This window comes from Acanthopagrus latus, chromosome 15 (genome assembly GCF_904848185.1).
Source record: "Acanthopagrus latus isolate v.2019 chromosome 15, fAcaLat1.1, whole genome shotgun sequence".
NCBI lineage: Eukaryota > Metazoa > Chordata > Actinopteri > Spariformes > Sparidae > Acanthopagrus > Acanthopagrus latus.
Genome location: NC_051053.1, coordinates 20,024,791 through 20,049,625, shown reverse-complemented (window position 1 = coordinate 20,049,625; position 24,835 = coordinate 20,024,791). Strand labels below are relative to the sequence as shown.

At 42.8% G+C, this 24,835-nt stretch overlaps 1 protein-coding gene across 4 annotated transcripts in view; it reads right to left on the bottom strand.

Annotated features, from left to right (window-relative positions):
• The window catches only part of grid1a (glutamate receptor, ionotropic, delta 1a), a 293,479-nt gene that overhangs the window by 125,864 nt on the left and 142,780 nt on the right, over nt 1–24,835 (bottom strand). Inside the window, exon 1 of one of the 4 annotated variants that reach the window (XM_037124755.1) lies at nt 19,025–19,054. The exons of the other annotated variants lie outside the window; for them this stretch is intronic. The gene's annotated coding sequence lies outside the window, so the exon portion shown is untranslated. Of the gene's footprint in view, nt 1–19,024; nt 19,055–24,835 lie in introns of those variants that run through there. 4 annotated transcript variants of the gene reach the window in all.

The window sequence follows — 24,835 nt, the reverse complement described above, 5'->3', positions numbered from 1 at the left end:
GAGGAAAATAACACTCAGAACTCAGGAAGGATTTATCTTCCACCTCTTATCAGAGTATTACCCGGCCGTAATATAAAAAGACTGAGAAAAAAAAAAAAAAGTGAATTAAAAAAGAATAAGACGTCTGGAGGTTGATTTGGATAACGGTTTTGGAATGTTACTCCAGAGAGGAAAGTGGTGTTGGGAACATGATTCACAGTTGGAAGACGACTCTGTGTGTGTGCAGGAAATGTTGCGAATACGTGCCGTTTTTTTCTTCTCTTAATTCTCTTATCATTTAATGTTTCGGGGCAAAACTGAGCCCCACGTTTTTGTTTTTTTTTAAGCCCGCCGCCACCACCGAAACACCTCAAGAATGCCTCACCTCCAAATCCCTTCACACATGCATGCACAGCCATAATTGAATTCCTCCTATTTTTCAGAGTAATCGGCGAGAAGCCTTCACCCCTGGCTATTTTTATGTTCATGGCACTGCAATTCAAAGTTTGAATGACAGCAGCATTCTGATGAGGTGCTTTTATGACTACAAGCCGCCATCACACACACACACACACACGCACACACACACACATGCATACATACACGTGTTGAATCGCACTGCAGTCCTCTCTTCACGGACAAATCTTTTATCTGTCACTGGTTCCTTTCGTCTCTTGATGGCTTCATTTGAATAAGGCCCATGGGGAGCGATAGCGGTGAGAACATTAAGGAATGTCCAACGTGTTAATGCGTGTTGTCTCCAGGAGTCATTGAAAAAAAAATCTCTCTCTCTCTCCCCAACACATAGGTAAGACAAATGCTTCCAGCAGCCTGGCAATGAGTAATATCAAATTAATTACTGAAGCAGACATGGGACGATGTGGAATTTTCGTGTCATAATTACCCCGTCCAACCTCATTCTGATTATCACTTTATTAAATCACATCGTTATCATGTTAACTGTACATATTGCAAGAAAACAACAGGAGACGCATCTGTTTCTGGTTAAAAAAAACAAACAATCAAATCACCTTGAATCATGAATCATAAGGTCTCCTACAGACTAAGTCAACAGAGGTGGTCACTTTTTTGCTTTTGTAGGGAAATGTGCAAGCCGAGCCTTCAGCCATGGGGACAGGCTTCAGTAATTCAACCCTAAAAAAAAAGAAGGAAGGGTCATTATATCACCAAATCCTTCCTTAGTGCCGAGCTGTGGTAACAGCTGTAATGAAGTCTACATGAGAGGGTAGACACTAAAACCCAACAATCTATTTTTGACAACTTCACACGAAGGAAACGCCACCAGTTAATCACAAAAAACATTTAAGGGAGGCGGTTAACAAATTATTATGTTACCACATGACTGACAGGGTTAATAAACATTGTGATCAAACAGGGGGCAGGTCTGACCAAACATCGTTAACAGAAGCCTTTCCCACACAAAACCAAGGGACGCGCATCAGAAATATTTAAAAAAATACAACAGCCTTTAACCTGCTCCCTGCAGTGTGTTCTTTCATTTCCTGGCAGCATTTCTCCATCATACAACACAGATATTAGGATTCGACACCACAGTCTGGCACCAAAGTGAGATTCAGTGACACACTGACCCCTGCTTCGCTTTTTAGGTTCATTGAAGTAAATCAGGAAACAGATACAGGGTGTTGTATTCATCTTCTACAACATGTATGTATGTGTGTCAGCCAGCTGGACAGCTTTTTCAAGCCATTCATGTGAGGATATTCACGATTATCTTGATAATAAAAGAGTCATCATGATCTGTGAGGGTTTTTCTGAAGAAGTCTGGTTTTAACAATGAGTCAAGAATAAAGAAAAATAGCCATGGCTTTGGACTGAGATAACACACATGCGCTATGAAAGATGACAGAGCTTTTCCCCTTGTGTATCCTTAAATGAGAGCTTTCCAGGAAATATTTGAATAGCACTCCAAACGTGGACAGGCTGATTGGACCGGTGCACTTAGCAGGGGATTAATCTGAACGGGACTGAACAGGGATGGTTTCATAACCTGCTTCTAACTTTGTCATTTCAAGAGCAATTTCAACATTACACAATGAAAGCAGACCTTCAATAGACTGTCAAATGTCAGCGACTGTATTATCCCAAGATAGCCCCTCACCAACAGGATTACAGTAATTGAAAACAGCAAAAAAAAAAAAAAAAGAGAGAAAAAGTGTATTTGCATTTGTATCCATTTTTGTATGGCTAAAAAGGATTAGTCGTGCGGGTTTACAAACTATATCCCACAAACTAATAGTGTGATTGGAAATACTTTGTTCTTGTTCGGTGAACGGGTCAAGTGGGGACTGAACTAATGTCGAGAGTGTAGCAGTAAAACCTCCCCGTCTTTTATCTGGATCCTTTTCATTTCTGTCACTCCAGCTTTGTTTCAGATCTGCCTCGCCTTCTCCTGGTCCTCCAGGCTGGAGCTTCAATCCATCTTCCCTTTATTTTTTTTTTTTCTATCTCACTCTCACTGAGGGTCTTTCCTATCTCCTCCTTTTGAGCCCCCTAATTTCATCAGCATGGGAATGTGGGACGGGGAAGGGCTCCTTTTCATTTCCACGTTGTAAAAAAAAAAAAAAAAAAACGGATGACAAGGAAGCTGGAAGCTGTGACTTAGACTGATCTTAGACCAGCAGACAATTAATCTCCCCACTTTTTTTTCCATTTTAATCTCCACTCTCTGTTTCTTTAATCTGGTCTTCCTTCTCTCAGTCAACCACCCCCTCCTCGTACATTCTACACCCCATTATCCAGGCCAATAAGGAAACAGGAGCCTGGTGGTTATCTGTAATTCCAATTACAAAGACACAATAATTAGACGGGAATCAGAGGTCCAGCAGATTCCAACAGACGTCGGCTCCATCCAATGACTCCATTTTAATTAGTCTCCAGTGCTTGAAAAGAAGTGATGCATGATTCTAAAGGTGGATCATATGCCCATTATTCTACGTTTTTAATTGAGAGAAATAATGATTTGCCTTCTCCTTTCCTTTCCCCTGCATAAATATGCTGACGGCCTTATAACATTGATATAATTCCTCTGCAATTGCGCTCATGGATATAAATCCATTGGTTCTGCTGCTGGGGCTGCCAGGAATAGACCACTTCATTCAACCACAGTTAAAGAGACGGTCAAAAATAGGTTTTTGTTTTAGTGTCTCCTACTCGAAGAGAGGCAATCATTTCAACATACATGGAGACATACCCTGTTTTGCTATTTTAGAAAACGAGAAGCGGAAAACGTGAGGAGCAAATTATAATCTCTTGGGCGGTGAGTTGTTCACAATGGAAAACCTGCATTGTATCACTTCACTTGCACAATGATATCATCCTTGGAGATTATTTCAGGTTGCGTATCAAACCACACGACTGGAAATGACAACTGCAGCGTCAAGGATTTAACATTTTTGAAAAAACTATGGCTGACTAAAGCACATTAGATGGCACAGCTGAATCATTCGATGTAACAAGCCAATAGCTTTGCTGCACAGTCACATGCTACATACATTCGTACTGCTTTCTGTTTGGAAACTGATCACAGCGCGGTGTCCGACTGTGAGCTGCTTTACGCGGTTACGAAATACGAAATACGAAATACGAAATAATATTACCTGACAGGGACATCAGTGATCATTACGAGGGGTCTAATATTCCAAGGGGCGAGAGGCAGTTATCACAATTGCAGAACGGCGCTTCAGTAATCATTCACAGCAGCCAGACTTTCATAATTAAACATTTAAAAAGGCTGTACTTGGCTGCAGGCTATGAATCATCAGCCGAAGTTTGACATACACATGACATTCGTACCGCCTAAGCGATAGAAATCAAACACCAAGGAGAGAGAACACTAAGCTAACCCCTCTGCCCCCCGTTTAATCTGAAATACCATGAATATATCTCCACTTTTAATTGGGCATTATGCTGGTTTGTCACCCAGCTGCCCCGGGTGACTCCCCCCCGCAGATCTGTGTTATCTTGGCCAGCTGTATTATTTGTGTCATGGCTGAGAGGTGAAAGCTAAGCCGAGAATTGGAGGGTGTGTGAACTGTAGATCCCCTGAAAAAATGCCATGCTTAGCGGAGCCAAGCTGGCTTAGTGCTTTCAGTGGGCGATCGCATTTTCACTCCCTTCCAAAGGGAGGCCTGGGCAATGACAAAGTGCTGACTCAGCACCAATGAGACTGGCCCGAGCTGCGATGCAAACACAGAGCTCGCCCGAATTAAAAACCCCAGAGAGAAAAAAAAAGAAAATAAACTGTGTATTAGTATCCATCAAATCCTACCTATAATTACCCAACAGAACTAGAAATGCTGCTTCAGACGTGACCAGTAAAGGACATTCCCTGCTGCACTCTAAGGTCAAAGGTCAGAGTCAAACAGAAGGAGGATCAAAGCCAACGGCAGCAATTACATATTCAGCAGACTACTGTGTATCTCAACCACAGGGGGGAAGAGAAGAAGAAGGGCAAATCTCCTGAAACCTATTATAGATGGCACATCATAGGGCAATCAATGTCACTTAACACTTCATAGTGAACCTCGCCCACTGTAATGGGAGCGAATGGTAGTGGAGCACTCGGCAATCTTAATTAGTAAAATATTAAAGGCATCTAATGGGCACTTAAGCTTTGACGGATGGTACGGACCTCTACCACCTATTGTGATGTCACAACAGCGACCTGCCCCTGCCGGCCCCCCTGAGACGAGAAATGAAGGGACTGGGAATATCAGGCGGCCCGTGGGCAGATTTTTAGAGACGGTGCGACATCGGAGGGTTTCATACCCGACCACTCAGACTAAAAAGGAGACTTGCAGATCCAATTTTAAAGGTGCAAAGATGAAGACTGACATCACCGTCCAGCGTAATGTCACTGTCTTGACGTTTCATCACCGTTTCGCCGCTTTTATGCCCCTGTTGATATGATTTTTTGACCCCATTACATTCTCCTGCATGGGTATACACATCGCTGTGTTTTTTTTCCACCTCAGTTTAATATCTTTTTCTATTTCTGTGTCTCCTGCAGTCCGTCTGCACTGAGATAATGGGCTGACCTTGAGCTGATTGGGAAAGATTGATCGCTGCTCGGATGGAAGGAAAGGAAGAGGCATAGAAAAATGAAAGCAAGACCTAGAGACCCAGTAATGAAAGTAGGAGGACACTTGGCTTCCTGTTTGCCCTCTTTCTATGACTTGTTTTAATGACCCTCTTTTAGCACTTTTTGGACAGTAGTAATTATCCCGCCTTTCAATTTTCCCTTTAAACTGACACCATCTATCCTACGAAGCTCCACACAGACATAGATGTCTTTACTCCTCTCCTTTATTTTTCATTCTGGCTCCCACCACCCAATGTGTACTAACAATGTTATTCTTTAAATGATTCATACGCAAATGATGAACACATCCCTGACAACTGCTGGGTACCATTTGTGTCCAAGTTTGATTTCGACAGTGCCGTTGTTGAGTCCATGCTCAGAGAGCACTGCTTGACTTGTTTCAACCTGGCAGCCAAGACTGCTGCTGATGTAAAAAAAAAAAAAAAACAAAAAAAAAAACACACACTGCTGCTGAATTAATGATTGCTTCTGTAAAAGAAAAATATTCTTCAGCTTAAAAATAACTGCTATTGGCTAAAATCATGTATTTTTATTTTTTGTTTGCTGGGATCACTTTCTGCAGTTCTCTGGTTGTTGTCGAGCACGCGACCCCCTGCATTCACATACCTTCATCATTTTTAACAGTCCCGCCTAACTTCAACACTTTAACTGCCAACAACAACCCTGGGGAGAGTAAAAAGAGCCTCATCCCATCTCCCCCTCAGTAGCTGTACTGATGCACACAGACTAGAGATACGTTGATTCTGAAATTCTGGGCTGATATCGATGTTTAAACAACAATTCGGCCAATAACAGAGGCCGTTACTACTGTTAGATTGTCACTGTTTATTTTGTTTTTATTCGTTTAGGTAAGCAAAGAAATCTTCATCATACATCTCCATTCAGTCACTGAGCCCTTCAAAAAAACTGTCTTTGAAAGGACACGAATTTGATGATACAATTTTATGAAACAACCTTCAATAAAACCTTCTTTCACATGAAAATGACTCATTTTTGTGAAGTCACTGCTTTAAAAGCCTTTGTTTTGCTCCCTACACAACAACCTGCTCCATGATAAGAATTTTTCAGCACTCGCGCAGCCTTTCAAACTGATGACAGGGATGTCTTGAGTCAGTAGCTCATGAATGTGCCTGTGCAAAGTTGATGTGACACGACAGATAAACATCAGACACCGCCATCGGTGAATGTCATCTTATTATGCCAATGGGCTGAAGCAGTCGGCAAGGCGTACATAAGATGATATCAAGGTTCGGCCAATAAATCTGTTGAAATGCACGGAGGGACTTAACTAAAGTATGCTGACAAGTAATCATCTTATGACAGTATCTTGTACTCAGTGGATCCATAACTTGTTCAAAGAAGATCTATGACTTTTGAACTCAAGTTTTAATAACCTGGGCACAGAAGCGATTATGTTGTTTACACAAGATAAAAGAGGCTTACTCCAAGTATCGACCTTCTGGACATGCTGAGCCCTTTAGGACTTGTACTGTATGTACTGGGAAGCATTTACAATACGGTAACTGCATCAAGTCTCCCAGGGTATGAGACTAAAAACAGCAATAATAAACGTGCCCTTTGATTACCTGTATAGCCTTTACATCTACATGTTTCTGGCCTACACGATTTAAGTAACGTAATAATGTATTTTTTCACACATTCACGATGAGTTATTGTAATTACAACAACACATCAGGAATTGTGGGTAATTAAGTCAAGTGTGCCTGTCTAAGGGGTCTCTTGGGAAGTATCCATGAAGTCTCCTCGAGGACCTTTGTGGCCCGGGTGAATTGCGGGTTCTCTTTCAGACTTCTGGGGAATTCACGTGCGAGTCACGAGTCTGCAAGAGAGGTGAAGTCCAGACAATTGGATGCAGCCAAAAGTATTGGCTAAGTGGACCTGATGTTCGTCTAACAAAGACAAAAACACCACCTTTACTTTGACAGGTATTCTTCTTCACTGTCTCTCTCTGCTGGAGCCGTTGTGATGAGAGTGTGTGGAGGACCTGAGAAAGAAGAAGCACCCGAGGCTCGTCTGTAATGTTTTATGGAAAATGCATAACTCCTGTGCCTTCACCACAGCACTGTGCCTCTGCACACAGTCAAGGCTGTGTACCAAACCGAGCCATTAGGGCTGTACTGTACTTTGAGAGCGTGTTTGCTGGGCAAACAGAAAAAAAAAAAAATAACATCACACATGTCTGTTGACAAAGGGGGAGAAATGCATAGTGCAACAGAACGGAGCTGCATTATACATTCATCTGAGTCCTGAATCCCTCCCAAAAACAACTATTCAGAGATGAGATCAACTCAGTGAAAAGAGAAAAAGAAAATCCCTACACAGTGATGCAACACGATGCAAGAATACTACATTATATAGCTTCAAACGTAACCATAGAAATGACTCCTGTAAACTTCACGTATATGCATACACTGAAACGTGGAGAGCGGAGAGCTTTTTCTGTTGTGCTACTAGAATTATGATTGTAAGGTTCGTGGTGATCGGTGGTTGTGTTAACGTTTGCCTTGAACCTTAATTCCCAGGTGTTTGCTTCATGTCACGCTAGTCGTCTTTTTTTAATCTAACCTTTAAAATCAAATTCTCATATTCTTATCAAAACATAAATAGACTCTCAGTGATATAGGTCACTGATGAGGTAAATCCAGGGAGAGTCATTGTCACTTGTCACTAGGCAACGCTGCCGAACCCACAGAGAGTGGTTCAGTTTGAGAGAAATTTGAGATTTAAATTCTTGAGCGGTCATATACTTTTCAAATTAATACACATTATTGTTACGCTAGTGGTAATGAGGTGATAAGGTCCTGTACACTAACTTTACTGTATGGTTGATGTAACACATGTGAAGGGTTAGGTGACTGGGGTTATATCAGAGATGGAGAATTAATGAGATCTCTCTCGTTATTATGTCTGAAGGGGTGAGAGTCTTCCTGTGAATCTGCAGAATGTGGCCTTGGGAAAAAAAATTGCTTCAAACCTCACATGGAGGAAGAGTAACACAAGGCTTGTTACAGATATTTAGAGCACAAAAGAATGGACACTATTAGAATGGAATAAAAGAGACACATATGACAAATGCAGGACAGGTATCGCAGGGAGGCTAGAGGGATCATATTAATGACACTGCATCGCAAAGCCCCGAAAAGATAATAGGAATGTTTCTCCGGGCAAACACCAGCCGCATCAATAACAAATAAAAAAGAGAATCTTTTTTATAGTCCTTTCAGTCGTTGGAAAAAAAAAGGTGAGGTGGGCTTTAAAACTTTTATGTTCATATAACGGCAGACCTTGGGACCCCTTCACCACTTTGAACACAGAGATGAATGTGTCCTTTATCTCGTCTGATGGATTGTTACTGTGTGTATTGCTTTGACATAAAAATCACTAAGACAAAGTTTGCTTTTAAACTGACTTTTGAACCAGAGTTCCAAGAGAGCAATTTCAACCGAACCCCTCCAACTCAGAATCCAAAATGGCTTCTCCGTGCATCAACAGTTCTTAAATTAGAGAAAGCGTCTCACTAAATCTGTTTCACACAAAGAAGTGTCCAATTTCATGTCCAACCTGGTTACGAGTGGTTTTTCAGCTTCTCGTGCTGGAGCGCTGTCAACTCCGTATGACGCCTTTCTCAGCTCTGACTCCCGAGGTAAAGTGAACGCACCATAAAATCATTAATCTTCTCAACAGATCACTGTGCACACTGCAAACAGGTGAGTGAAAAAAGACAGTATATTCAGTCTTTCACTGGTTCTCTGAACAAATGCGTGCGCTAAACTGATCAAGATCTTTACCACGAGGCGCTGGTGCTCGTTGCTTTTGTGCACAGGCGAACACGGAATCCTGAAAGAATGGAAAGTATCTGCAGAATGAGCGATAATGTGTTCATGTATACATACGTGAACAGCCGAGCCATCAGAATCAGAAGTGTCCTGCAAATGTGTTCTTATACGGCATTGTTTCTCACCGCATTAAAAATGATGACGCTTAACTGCACACAAATAAAGCCTGGTGATAACGCCACAAACAATATGATCAGCCAAGGGACACTCGGGAGGGGACATTCATCACTTGTCTTTTCATCCGACCCCCGGTTTCATGGTCCTGCTGTGTGATTGATAGTCAGCATAACTGTGACTAACGTGTTGTCCGACTTAATTAGCAAAGACGAATAGCGGCGTGTTGAGGCAGTGTCAGCCTTGTTTGGGCTGAGAAGAAAAAAAAAAAAATAATAATCAACCTTGCGAGGGAGGGCTGCCCACCCGACGCAGTGAGGAGTAAAACAACCGCACCTTGCCAGCTCAGGTTAGCGTTCCGTGCACGGAGTGAATGAAGAGGCAAAGTTAAAGCTATCCAGCTCAAATCGAGGAAGAGAGACGAGAGCACCCGATGTGCACGTTTCTACTGATCGTAATCACCTGTGGCAAAGTTACATCTTCGGTCGCCTCACCTACCAGTCACCTTGATGTCTCTCAGCCGTCTGTCTGGATTCCTAATTCCACTCCGTCCCCAGGTTCCCTTTAATCATTTTATTAAATATGCAGACAATGACCCCTCATGGGTTTTGAACAAAGAGTACCGCCTACTGCTCCAATTTCTCACTCCTCCACTCCCATAAAAATTACACAGCATCAAGTGCCTCATCACTGTGGCACGGTTGGAAAAAAAAAAAAAAAAGCGAGACATGGCTCCGACCCAAATTACCCCAAACACACGACGAGGATACAACGAACCTCTAACTCGAACGCTTAATAACTCATCACCGAAGCATGGCTGTGTTGTTGACTCATACAGTCGGGAATAGCAAGTGTTTTCGCACCAAAGTGGCAGCGGAGTGGAATCACTTTTCAAGCTGACCCTGTGCACCCCGTGATGAGCAGCCCACTCCACTTGAGCTCAGAAGCAACGACTAAATTTAAAAAGAGCGAAAACTGCTTTTGCACGTATCAGCGAATTATCCCCACATACAGGGCGACTCAGAGAACACCGGTGGTCTGTACAAGTGGCTTCCTGTTTTTTTTTTTTTTGTTTTTGTTTTTTCTGCCCAGAACATTATGGAACAGGCTCCTCTCTGTCTGTCCTTCATTCTATGTGGTATTCTCCTAGAGATGTGCAATACCGCTGATTTTCTTTTCTGATCTGATACCGAGTCAAAAACACCCCCAGGCCGCCATCACTGATACCAATACAATATTGAGACAAAAGCATTCTGAGGTTTTAAGAGTCAACACACAAAGTGAAGTCTAGACAGATGTGAATCACTTTCCCACAGTCGGTGACCACGATAAGCATCGGCAGGAGCTGCTCACTCTCTCAGTACCGGGACAATACCTGCCAATGCCAAAGCGCCCGGTGATTGAAGTCTGTCTCGCCCCACAGCTGCAGCTTTCTTCTCTTCACAATGCTGCTGCATGGCTGTATTCTGACAGGCGGAAGGACAAATAGTTCCTATCAAGCGGGCATCGTTTGGACTAGTGCCCGGTGACAGCAGGGTTACTTTCTGCTGAGTGCATGGTGATGATAAAACACACTCTTACATTTCTGATTTTAATGGATCAGTCTTTTAAAATGAAAATTGATCCTATGACAGGAATGTTCAGGATCAGATGTATTCATATGTCGATCCGCACACCACTATATCTCAGATGGCCGAGGCTACATTAAGTGAAGGAGAGAGAGCTGCTTCTCATCGGCCTCTCTTGAATGTAGGCAGAACCAGCCATTTATCACCAGATCAGGAGCGCCTCGGAGAGAAGAGCAGGGGGAAATCAAAGAAAAAAAATAAAGCCATCACCAGAGGAAGGACTCATCAAATGATCGTTTGTAGTGTCAGCTAACAGGTTGGTGCTGGTATTCTCTTTCAGATGGTCCTGACTGGAAGGGGCTTTACTGTAGTAAAAATGACTACAGAGGAGCCTGGACCCCTGATACCAAACATTGGCTCAAAAAGATCCCAGTGACTAATCCAACAAGATCAATATCAACCTTGCTCAGAGGAGGTGCACATGTTCCTAATCCTGGACCCATGCAAGCATCTGCTTTGGATCTGGATAAGCAGTGTTACTTGGCTGTTCAGAGCCCTTAGAAGATGATGTGGGGCCAAATCTTTGTGGGCAAGACCACGTTTAAGTAGAGGTCGAGCTCTGTACTCACTCGCCAGCAACGGTAGAAGAGCAAATTCAGGCACTGTGGACCTCGACAATGGAAAATGACTGTTTATCTGGCTTGCTTAGCACGGCACACTGCATTAGCTTTGGAAGCAAGCGTGTCTCCATCTTGGGAGTCATCAAAAGTGAGAGAGAGGGGCTGGATAAATAAAACAAAACACATATTTTCACAGCATTCACTGCTGGAGTTCAGAATTCTTAAAAGAAAGACATGCAGCCCCTGGGTGTACATGACATGGTTGCATCCGCAGATCGATGGCTGACTTTGTGATTGCTGTATAAAACATTTGGCAAAATGTTTTTGGGCATCCAGGTTAAAACATGCAAGGCTGAGCACCAGTTGCTATGAGGTGCTTGTTAGACCCAGACACGGTTTGTTCTGACGAAGGCTGAGCTGAAAGAACGAGGGAGGAGGGTGAGCAGTCTTCGTGACAGATCACATCTGGGGAAATCAGAGCGATTCCTCAGTGACAACGCACAGAGAACAGAGGAGAACCAACATATGGATTTGAAAACTGCGAATGCCGTTGTGCTGATGTGCTTCTTTACAACCACTGGAAGGAAGAAAAAGTGACCAAGACCATCCATTCTGGTTGAGGAATTCTGTGTGTTTATATTTTGGAAATGAGCAGAGTGGCAAAGAATATTTCTATATAAAAGTTCAAGAAGAGGATAGAAAACGATTAAGGCTGGAGGAAACTCTCTAATGGATTTTAATCAATTTCCTTGCCATCAGTGACTAAACTGAACTGTTTTTTGTTTCTGGTAGTTATTGCAAAATTAATGCCTATAGAAATAATGCTGCAGATATTTTCCACCAGTGTTTCAGCCTCAGTAACATAAAAATCACTTGCTGCACGAACTTGATTGTTTCAGACTGATGGGTTTTTTTTTTTTTTTCAAATGACAGACTTTCCGACCAGCATTTGCATAAATCTCATGCTTTTCATTACACAGCAGAGGAGAATGTCTCTGAGGACAAAGAAAACACAATTTAACTAATCTAAATAAGTCTGGATTGAAAAGGTCAGAACAAAGAGCTGCGTGTGATGAGGGTAAAGTGATGCAGATACACATTGTCAAAAACACGAAAATCCAGCTAATGCTGAGAAATATGATCCAAATTGAACCGCTGGGGGCACGTGGGGGAGGATGTGAGTAGAGTACGCTGCATTCCAGTTTTATTGCCGTACTCTACATGTCAGACACATGGGCTGACTTTTCCTCTCAACTTCCTCCTTATATCGGAGAACAGAGAATTGTGTACAGAGGATGGGGGTGGGGGGGTGTGTGTGGGGGGGGTGGGGGGGGGTAGATGCTAATGGCTCATGCCAGAGAAAAGTGAAGTGTTCAGAATCAGAAAAGTCACTGATTTACATCAGGGTTTCACTAAAGTGGCCAAGACACAAAACAATCGGAAGGAAAGGACATCATGTGGCTCACGAAAGTCAAAGCCAGGCCAAATTGTCATTGTCAGAATTTAGTTTTTTTTTTTTTTTTCTATTTCTCTCTAAACTTTTGTTTTTTACGTGTAAACAAGGCCGGCGAGCTGTCTGTTTGTATGAGCGAGCATCTGCTGCCCTTGGGATCAGTGCTCGATGTTTGTAGCATCACACTGACATCTGGCAACTTAACTTTACTCAGTCGGGCAACATGTGTTATTAACGCCGTGATTCAGTCTGAGACACGAAAAAAGAGCTTGTCGGTGTCAGCGCCGATAAAAGGCACTGACAATGTGGTGACAACAGGAACAGCAATTACAGACGACATGTGCTTAAAACTGCCAATTAACAGACATGATGGACATATGAGGAGCATCAAAACAAAAACAGCAAATATGCTTCCCCCGCCGAAAACCAAACTCTCCCCGAGCACTCGCCAGTATGAAATTTGTTACCAATTCAGAGCCTCGAGGGAGTGAGCCATGAGGAAGTGAGCCACGAGGCGGCCAACGTTCACCCGCCAAACTCTTGGCAGTCTGGTCCGGCAACAGGGCCTATCGTTCTAAAAAAAACAAAAAAAAAACTGCATACCACCAATAACAAGATCGCCAGCCAAGTGGAGAGGATAACGAGCAGCATGGAAGCAAGAATGGCGTTGTGTGCATCGGGTGTGGGCCAGCGTGAAGAGACCCACACTTGCCAGGGTCGACAGCTATTCCTGAATTATCCCTCGCATCAAAAAGTTGTAAAATGTGACTCAGTTTATTGTACACAGCACAAGCGTAATGAGTAAACACAGAAGAGTGAAAAAAAAATGGTCTCCTCCCGTTTGCACAAACAAGCGCGCTCACACATCTGTCCACGCCGAGTCGCCGGTTGTCGCCAGCTAGCCCCTGAGGTGACACGGCTGCATGGCGTTTGCGCTAATGGACCCTCTTGCTTTTTGAACGAGATCATGGCTCTCCACAAATTAGGCGCTCGGAGAGGAGCAGCAGCGGGCTGCCTCAGAACCCGTCACCCTGGACCACTCAGTGGCTTGGGTAAACAAAAAAAACCCACATAACACACACACACACACACACACACACACACAGATATCAAACTGCCAGACCCTCATTAAACCATCAACACCTCCTGAAGTCAACTCATCCGGTGGGTGAGATGGAAGCGAGCTAGCTGCACCCCGCTCTCCATGCCTCATTTACCCCAACAGGACGGATGTCACCAGCAAAACAGGCGCCATGAATATTTACTCGCGAGCTCCCGCGCCGCAGCTGGGGAGGCCGTCTGCATGCTCAGTAGTTTACATTATTTATCGATTTCTTTTTCGCACATCAGTGTGTGAAAGGATCCTTAATTGTTGTTGGGAGAAAAACAGAAAAATCCATAAGGCATTAATAAGTGATGATAAAAGAAAAACATGCATTTTACAACACACATGAGCGCTTGTCAGACAGGAGAGAGAATGGACCTCTTGGAGGTAAGCCTGAGCCGAAGATAGGAGATAATAGGTGAAAGGTGAGTTTGATGAAAAATACAGTGTGCTCTGACTTAATAGCCCCCCCACACCAGACCAGAAAATCCACTTGTCTTTTCTTTATCCACTACTTCTTTCTCACTCTATTTGTTTTGCCCATAATAGTGGAAGGCCATTTGATGATAAAGCGGGAATCCATTACGTGCTTTCACTCTGTCCTCTGACCTGTGAAAACAGTTTGGCTTTGTCTCATGAGGGGTGGGCACTGAGTGAAAAATTAATCATTAAAGTACGTGACAACCTCTGCCACGGGTGGCTGTCACAGCGAGGAGCTGCAGTTAGACTTGGCCCATACCCAGGGCGGGGGCAGAATAACTGGACAGACCCCGTGACTCCTGTGACCGCGGCACCGCAACGAGGCCACCAGAGCAATCATACAGCGCGTCCTCCAGAAAAGACAAACAGCAGAATCTCAGCGAAAATACGCCGCCGTGTCTCTGCACCTTTTGCAATGGGTGAAATCTGATGTCATCTCGCGGGCTGGAAATGAATCAGGATGTACAAATTAGGAATCAAATCTATGCAGCACTGAGGTGTGTAATGGAAATGATATTGGACAGATTGTCTTGGTTATGCCTTTTGCCCTATTTAGTAAAACTGCGGTGCAGAATGAAATCAATCAGCATTTTAATAAATATCGTGCTAATGTCAAGTTGTTAAGGGCAAAAAAAAAAAAAATAGGATATTTCAGTGTGCAAAATATTTTTATTACATCGAGTAAACACAGTGGAGTCACGCGTTTTCATTAAGTGTGACAAGACAAGAGGATGAATGAACCGGAGACATAAAGCATCCGTAAAGTCACCTTAGATCTGAATAGATCCCTGACTAACACATCTGCTTTGATTTGCACGTGCCGATATGTCAAAGTGTCTAAGTAAGTCATGTTTAAATATGGATGGACGGGCGAGCTAAGAGCTCCAATTAGCGTGAGGTAGAAGCTGACACTGAGATATGTGAAAAGGTGTAAAGGTCGACGGCGGATCAGTGGGTCTCCAGATCTCAGGTATGTCAGTCCTTCTTTTGCACCATCAAGAAACTTTTTGCTTTCCTTTCCTGCAGTATACTTTAAATTAGACTAGAACATCAAAACAGAAAGTGCTTTGACATGTTGCCATGCTAGATCAACGTTCATATAAATCAACTGTATTTTAAGGGGTGTTTCAACTACCAACACTTTCACTAAACAAGATTCCATGTTGTTTGAAAGACTAGGCACAGAGGCAAGCATGAGTCTGGTGTTGCTCGCTGCAGATTCAGCCCCTGCTGGTTTGTTATTGCAGAGGCTGATATAACTGTCAATAAGATGGGTAAAGGATGAACGAGGCCGGATAGTTTTGCTCCTTCTTTTTTCCCCTGCAGCTACATGTGGAGTTTCTCTTCAGCCAAACCAAGCCACGCCTCCAAAACCTACTAATAGATCTAAAATGGCAGCGCACGCAGCTCTACTGCCCTTTGGCTTGCTCATGAAGGATCAACATACCGCATACATGAAGGACCATCACCACAAACGCTGAGCCCTCAAGCACTTACAGTAAGTACCAATTGGTTAAGTGTTTGAGCGCAGAGTAGAGTTGGAGTTGCTCCTCCTGTTCCCGTAGTCTCAATTTGAAATATTTATACTCATGTGCTAACTTTCTCAATCACTTAAATGTTGTCTGATGTCATTTTCTGGACTTACCTGACCGTTCTACTTGTTCTTATACTTACTAAATACTGACGATTATGGATTGGAAATGTCATTGTGTTAATATTCATTGAAGGGGCCAATAGTCATCCATACAATATTGTTGCATTATCGATGTAGAGATAGGCCCTGTTTGGTCAAAAATATTGTGATATTTTTGTTGCCCTGTCTTAGAATTCAAAATATTGAGGTAGTCTTGTGGACAAAAGCAGCATTGGCAGCACAACCACTTCTCATAATAATTATGTTTTTGTTAGATTTGTATTAATGGGTTATGCCAATTAATCAGGAAAAAAGTTCTGACCCAAAAAATGTAAAAATTCAATTGCAAAAGATCTTGCCTTTCTTTTCATCACCACTGAAAGACTTGTAGCTAAATAGGAATTGTAAAACACAAAAGTGGCACATTTGCCATGGTTGAAAATATTGTTGTTATAGTCAAAAATGATGGACAGGTTTCCAGGTTGTAAACAGGCAGGTCCAGATTCAAATTTGAGTCTATATTCAGAGAGTCAAAGGGGTTTAAATCAGAGGATATTATGCAAAATGCTCCCACTGATGAATAATCAAACTTAGACAAGATCCCCACCAGGGATACAATGTGTCACATTTCTGCATTAAAATGTCTAGAAATGACCACACCCTAGTTGTATATTTTGAAGAATTGTGTACTAAATAATCCTAGACATATCCAATAATGACCCGCAACAAATGTATAATTTAAGTCAGTTTAATGCTGCATTCCATTTGGTAGCCTGGCTGTAACTTTTTGTGAAAACTCAGACGTCACATCGGGAGAGTGAGGGAGGAAGTGAACAAATATCTCTAACGGTTGCATAAATAAAACTTTAAGAAGAGAACAACTCCCACGATCCCGCGCTACATCTTTTGTTTTATTGAATTTGATTAATAAAACCCTGGTGGCAGACATTACAGACTGCACAAAATAAGCAATTAAACAAGACACAACAACAGCAACTGCATTCTCATTGTGTATAGTGATTCTCTGTGAGGAGGGTGACATATAGGACAAAAAAAGAAACTGAATCACATAAATTACGAGTTCAGTGATTTGCTAAGTATACACAGTTGATTGTTGGGAGCCAGCTTTTCATGAGACTGTTAAGTCCCTAAGTCCAAAGCACAAAATCAGTTAGACTGTTGAAAATATAAATATGAATTTATGATGGGACTGGAGTTATTGATATATGAAAATAAAACATGGTGCAGGTTAAAAAATATTGTCCATGAATACACAATTTTCTGGTTATTTTTTTAGAGTCAACAGTTCAGCTCATTGTCAGCGTGAAGAGCAAGCTCCAAGGTAGCATGTGCCATAATCTCCGGACCCTTCTTAGCGAAAGGGGAGAATTGCCGACATGTTTTTTTTTTTTTTTTCCCTCGTGATCCTAGGTATTCTGAAAAGAGAGGTATCGTGGAGCCAAATGGTAAAGACTTTCACAACAGCATCCACATGGAACACAAGATCCGATCGCCGTGATAATCCACGAGGCAGCCGGCACTATGTCTTCACCCACCAGATTATTTATGATTTTAGCTAGCAGCCTTGAATTGGCATAATCCTAAAAACATGGAATTTCACCAGAGTGTGCTTCTGGGTTTATGCACACTGGGAAAAGAAAGTAGCTTGAGAACAACTTGGATGTCACTCTGGCTGCTGAACTTTGAGACAAGAATGGTATAATAAAAAAAAAAAAAGTGTGTATTCAACTTGGGTTTGTGGGGGTGTGATGGGGGTTTGCTTGCATACTTATTGCATATATGTGTATGCACATGTGTATGCACAAGAGAGTCCAAGTAGAACAGAGAACATGGCCGCCTGAAGCCCCCGGAGCTCAGTCACAGAGACAGAATACTGATAGAGAAATCCACAGTCGTCACACTCCACTAGCTCCCATCTCTCTCTGCCTCCCTCCACCTCACTGTCTTGCTCTATGCTCCGGCACTGATCTATCCCTTCCTATTTCAGGCTTTCTCTATCATTTTCATAGTTGATTCATGCAAGCTCTGAATACTCATCTCCCACAATCCATTCTTACCCTGGTCAATATTCCCCCCAGTAAATACCACTTTATCTAATCCCTCTCCGAGTCTTCCGCCCCTCCATGTTACCACGTCTCACTGCCCACCGCACCTCATTTCCTTCGTTCCTCTCTATCTCCAATGCTAATGCATGTTAGCTTAAGCAGGATTCGGGAGTCCCTCTAGCTTTGCCATCTCAATTAAGAGTCCAAGGCCCATTCAATGAGCCCTTAATCCATAGCGAGGAGTAACATGAACACCTTTCCTCGTGAATGTGTTCCTCTTAATATGGGCTCAGGCTCGGTCCCCACTGGAGTGAGCTGCCGCTGCGCTCGAGTGAAAAACATCAACATCTCAACCAAGAACTGCAAAGACTGCAAAACTGCAAACATGTCTTAGATCAGACCTCCTGTGGAACTTCATTTTTTTTTTGTTTACTTATTTTCATCTTAGTCGACCACATGACATGTAGTCCAAAACCAAAACAGCTGCTTGCTTTACCACATGGGGTAAACCAGAGGCAGCCAGCCAACGTTCACTCATACTGGCCTGCTTTCCTCTATAATGTACAGAAGCATCTGTTTTCCAATCCGTCCTTGCTCCCAAGGCTGTGTGCATCTCATTATAAACAGAGAAACGACTAACATTGCTTTTGAGGCATTCAAAAATGTAATTATGTGCACATATGGGGCAGAGGCTTGAAGCCCCCACCCCCCCCCCCGCCCCTCAGTGTCGTGGCTTAGTGTGGGATTATGACAAAGTGGGCCAATGTGATTCCATTCAGCTTTCAAAGCCATATCAGCAGGGAAGACAGCAGTGCTGTCTTGGTGAGTGTGTGGATTTTTGCAGGCCAGTGGGATGGAAAAAGCCCAAAAGCATATACAGTGATGTCTTCCTCTGCAGCAGTACCAGGAAACTGGAGCTTTTTTTTTTTTTTTGCTCAGACCATCTGCATTGTAGTTTCATACTGAATGTGTGTGAATGTGTGGAAAATGTTTAAACTTGTCTTACCTGGTGTAGAAGAACAGCAGCATTGAGACAGAGAGAAAGAGAGAGAGAGCGAAACAGAGAGGGACAGAGACACAGTTAGTCATGCACTCCACCAAATCCATTTCAGAGTGAGTTAAAAGCATCATTGGCAAAGTGACATCTATCAATGTCATTGTTCCCACGTCCACATTTGAACAGTCATTAATCATACGGTCTGGACTGGTGTGGCCCGTAATGACACATGCTAGTCCCCGGCTTTGATTATAATTGGCATGGACACCTAGTTGGAATTCAAAACAACCCTTAGCGTAATCTCTTACTGCCAGGCGCCATTTTTTTTGAGAACCCTCACTTAACCAGTCACCTCAGAGCCGGTCCATAAAACCGACCACAGCTGCACTCGTCCTTTATGTTGGCTGAGAGTGTGATTTCTGCATAACCTGTTGTACTTGACTTCCTTGTGCAGGAAGCCTGGATGGATATTTAAAGATCATAATTTCTTAGTGACCGTGCATAAGATCTGTGTTGAATATTGCATATTTGTTCAGCAAGGGGGCAAGAAAAATAGGCTTTGACTAAGTGGTATCTGCCCATGAAAGACCTACTATTCAGCATAAATTTGACTTGGCCAGACAGCTGAGACATCCTCAAAGAAATCTGAATCATAGCCGCTCCAAAGTGTGCTAAAAATGCTTGGGGCTTATTGTCTGGAGAAATTAACTTTGTAGAATGATAGTCCAGCAGCCGTGCAGTCCTGCTTTCATATGGCTGCTGTGGAACCGCCCTAGTCGAAGACCATTTTTGTCTTCTGTCTACTTTCATACAATAATTAAACTGTCAGTGTGTGACAAACCTAATTGTCGCATGCGCCGTCAACCAAATAAATGAAATTATTGTACAAATACTCCCACAGTGATGTGAGAAACATAACGCTTTATTTGTTTAACAGTCCCTCCCTTAAACCACCTCTCCCACTCATCTAGAAGGAACAAGAAACCCAGCGAAGTTCATTGTCATAGTTTGGTACAGCTTTGCACACAATTAAGGATTAAGAAGATTAAGAAAAAGCTTGTGTCACATAAGGGTATTAGTTACAAACATTAAGGCTGAATGGTGGGCCATTTTTATACACTACGACTGGAATGAATTGAACACATTTTCTGAACGACACTGCGAGAAACACTGAGAATGCTGAGGATGATTCTGTGATGATGTCTGTTGAATATTTCGATGACGTCTGTTGAATATTTCCGAACATGTTTCCGAAGAACAAGGGAATGTTTTAAATGCAAGGCCTTCCCTTCCTCAACTGATTAAATACAGGAACATTAAGTTTCTGTTAATGGCGATCAATGCTCTGAAACAAACAGAGATTTAATCTGAAGGAAAAGTCTGAGTTGTTTTTCTGAAGTTGTTTTCCGTGGGGGGACTCTTTGATTACCTTGAATTATTGACCCTGCTTCCTAACAGGTACTGTAGCCTGGTCTGGCAGTCTGAGCTTGAGCAATAAAACCAGTGGGGAGTTGGAAGATTAGTAGAAATACCCTGTAAGGTCAATGTGTCGGCTCAGCTAGAGCACACTAAACTCTGTGGAAGGCATTTAGACTGCCCTAGTTACACACATAGGGCTGAGATCTTGTGCAGTCCCAATGAAAATATTGTCAAATATGAACGCAGTGCACTGACAGGTGAATGACATTTCAGCGCTGGTGCACATGTTTAATAACCAACAGGTCGGCCCATGTATTCAGGCACTGAATGCATTTGAAATGAGGCACATGTCACAATAAATCTGGCAGTCTCAGCTGGTACTGTATGACCTGTTTGCTGCTTCAGTGTGCCTTAACTCAAGTGGATATCTAGAAATAACAAGACGCTCGTCTCATTCAATGTGTCATTCGATGTTTTGAACATGAAACGAGGCCTCTTGCTCAAAAACATGTCCGCGACTTATTCAAAGGAAGATGCAAAGTGGGACAGCAGTCGTTAGTTGGATCAATAGCACCAAGAGCCCATTCACAATACTATCAGTGGAAATGTAGAAAATGTTGCGTCAGTACAGCTTTTTCTAAATTTTGAAACCAGGATACCAATTCTTATTGCAAACATCTATTAGTCCCAATTTAAATATTTCGGTGTCCTTGGCTACCAATAATCAGCATTGGTATTTGTCCATGAAAAAACACATATTGCTCAATCCCTAGTAATGTATGTTTGCTTGGTGCATCACTTATTGCGTGGTTAACCATAGACACTACTAGAAAGCCGCATTTCCTTCCGTGGCTAACAAAAATGATCTGTACTGAATTCTTTCCCCTCTCTGTCTCGTCCTCCCTCCTCCCCTCAGAGTGTTGATAAGACCCTCTGCCTATTTCAACCAGACTATTCTGTTTGCTCTTATCAGCCCGTCTGATCACACCGCCTCTAAAATGGGTGGCCTGAGAGTAAACGCTCCTTTGCTCTGTTCCCTCCTCACTTGCCCTGTCATTGCAGTGCTCAATTAGGCCCCGTGGGCCCCTGATCCAACCCCTTTTAGCCTTCCCTTCAGGCCCCATACAAACACCTTGACTGTGACCTTCCCCATTGGCTGTCTAGCCTCAGGCAATGAAGCTACACACTCACAGGTGTACGTGCACACACTTCTAAATGTGTCCCTGATTAATCACAATTAGCGCGCAATTATGTGCTAATAACATGTGAGCATCTGTGTTTATGCGTGAGTGTCTGCACTGAGCTAGTAGTACGTGGCTCCTAGTTTCTGTCAGCGCTTTAGCCTGTTTGTGTTCTGTGACTGCTGCGACCTCTGAAGCCCTCTCTGTGACCCTTCTCAGAGTGATCATTACTGCAGAAACCTTAATCTCTGCACACCGGTTCAAACAGAGCAGAGACACTTTTGAAGACTTTTGAAACGTCCTGCAGAGTCAGGCAAACTCATCACGGAACAGAAGATGACAGGAGGAATGTTTCTGAGTTGAGTTCTAAGTCTGAATTCTAAGAAAAACTTGTGAAAACACATTTACTAGAAATGCTCAAAACTGTTGCATACCAGGGACACCCTCATTCTGAGGACTGTGTATGGACAGAGAAGTTTCTGCATACAGCAAGCGATCACAGTCAGAATCAATCAATGCGACGTGCTCATTTAAATGGATAGCATGGGTCCGCGGGAGAGCGAAACATCACCCAAGGACAGCTATTATTAGATGTTTATAATTGTGGGCTGCTTGTTCATCTGCAGTGCCTCCTTCATCATAATCAAAGTGACACAAGCGCAACACACATCAGCGCATGGACACCTAAGCCTCTGTCACCTACAGCAACGGTGCTTTATGATACTGTCTCTGCGCTGAATGCGAACACACTGAAATACGAGGTATCTATAATATCAACAAAGACAAAAAGAATGGCAGTATAAAATCTCATCTCTGGCCTCTATGAAAACACCAACAGCAAAAAATCCCCTCCAGTAATTCAGGCCGCGGGAGGATGGTCGTGTATCATATTTGAGGGTGGCAACATGTACAAGATGAGCTGGAAACGGATCAGATGCCGGTGAGCCAGAGTTGGTGGAGATACCAGCTGGGTGGTGAAGCATCCTTTGTTCACCTGATGTGATTTATAAAGGGGGAGTCTTTGTTGGAAGGAGTCATTTGTTAAGGGGTTGTAGCAATAGTTAATTAAGAGCAGATGACAGACTGAACTCAAATACTAAAATAAAGTAATTCAATGGTGTAGGAGTTAGTTGTATCTAGCCGTGAGTTTACAGATTGTAACCAACTGAACAAGCCCATTGTAGATACGGTGTTTGGTTCATCTGGGCTACTGTAAAGTGGAGTGATGAATGGACTTGCACACATGATCCTCAAGGGTTCAGAGAGGAGGGAAACGTCTTTGAAGTTCAACGCATCAAATCTTATTGCAGATATGGAATGTTAAATCATCCATCTTTGCTCACTACATCTGAGCCTTCCTCATCCTGAGCTTCACAGATTATTAACATCTTTTAAATGTCAAAGGCCACGAGAAGCCGGTAATTATCAGTTATTGATTGTGGTTAAAAAATCCATATTGTGCAGCCCTAGTTAGAAGACTTTATGGATTACGTACACAGCAGGGCATACAGAACTCTGTAAGCAGTCGCCAGGGTTTCTGTAGGCCAGCAAACCTGCCAGGGGTCAGGGGTTCTCAGAAGCATTAAGTAAAGACATTCAAAAGTCAAGCGCAATCACCATGACTCACAGAAGTACTTCACACCCCTAGCTGGCAGGTAAAGTTTCCAGGAAAATGCGATTTCAACTGCTCGAACACATGTAGAAGCATCACCAGAGTAGAAAAAAGGAGGAATCCTGTACAAATAGAAGCAAATATAACACAGTGGAAGTCAACCTGTTATACGCAAATGCAAAGGGCAGCTCATTTAAATGCACTTAGAATGAAGGTCAAAAGGAAATGCCACCTCCTGGTAGAAACAATGACACCATATAATTCAGTTTTTATCTAATTTCATTCAAAGCGCGTTATCTGCCCTCATCCTAATTCTTCCAAAATGACTTTCAAACTTTCCAAGAAATTGTGTCTGGACTTGTCGCATGGGGCCATTGATTTCGTGCGAAGGCTGAGAGAGCAAAGAAATGGCAGTAGTACTAATGATGACGAGAGAGCAGAGAAGGAAGTAAATATCAAATGTACAGACACAAATCGATAACTGTATTCTAAACACCAAGACAAGATACATTTGTCTTTCTGCGTGCAGTCATCTGGTTGTTAAGGGTAATCATCTGAAAAAGCTTTCAGATGATTCCAAGCCGAGCACACCTTAAGGGAAAATTCTGAGACTATTTTTTTTATTTCATAACTTGATCACAGGGGCTCTTGTCTCGAGAAGTGGCAGCATGTGTTGAATTTTGCAGACAGAAGCCGCGTATCAAGGCCGCTGTGCATACCAGGATGTATACGGCAGTCAGTTATCTCTTCTCTGTCTTTTGAACTCTGCCTTCCAGTCAATAAACATGTACAAGGCGGTCAGTTTCCTCTTATGGCCGCCGTGCAAAGGTCTGATAAAAACCCTAAAGAGGCTGACAGTGTTGAGCTATAAAAGCTGACCGGCCTGCAAATGAGCACTGCACTGGATAAAGCTAATAAATAAATGCAGGAGGGACACAGTGTTTTAAAAAGTACAAGCCGCGCGCCTCTTTAATAGCTGTTTTTTTATGAATAGATTTACCGTCAACAACATGATTCACTGCCATTAATGTGGCCACGTACGATCAGAGAGAGGAGGGGGCGTTTAGTCATTAATTCAACCTCTCCCTGGGACTGCTTGAATGTCACATAAAATATCATATGTAACAAAATCGTGCTTATGTAAAATGTATAAATGGCAGTGGCAGACATGTCAGACTGCTTGTTTCGTGCGACCTCACAGCTATGGACACCTTTTTAAACTTCAGGGTTACAGACAGGCTGAGCATTGCTCAAGGCTCTGCAAGGCTCCAAACATGGCAAGTCTTAAAGGAAGGATCTTCTTTAAGATGAAACATGTGTTGACATTGCCTGACGATTCACAGATGTGTCAATACCATCATGGTAAGTGTCCCCACAGTTGCAAATAGTCAATGGCTAAGAGCACAATGGCTGAGGCAGATCTGACTGACACCTGACAAACATGCATGCTATAGTAGTATTATCACAATTTACAGCACTAGATTTACAAACAGAAAACTTTAGTCAAACCATTATGTGGGAATTACAATGTGCTTTGACTGTTTCATAAAGATTAATCAGGGAGCACACCCTGGAGAAGTATTAGAACAAGACTTATTCAATTACACT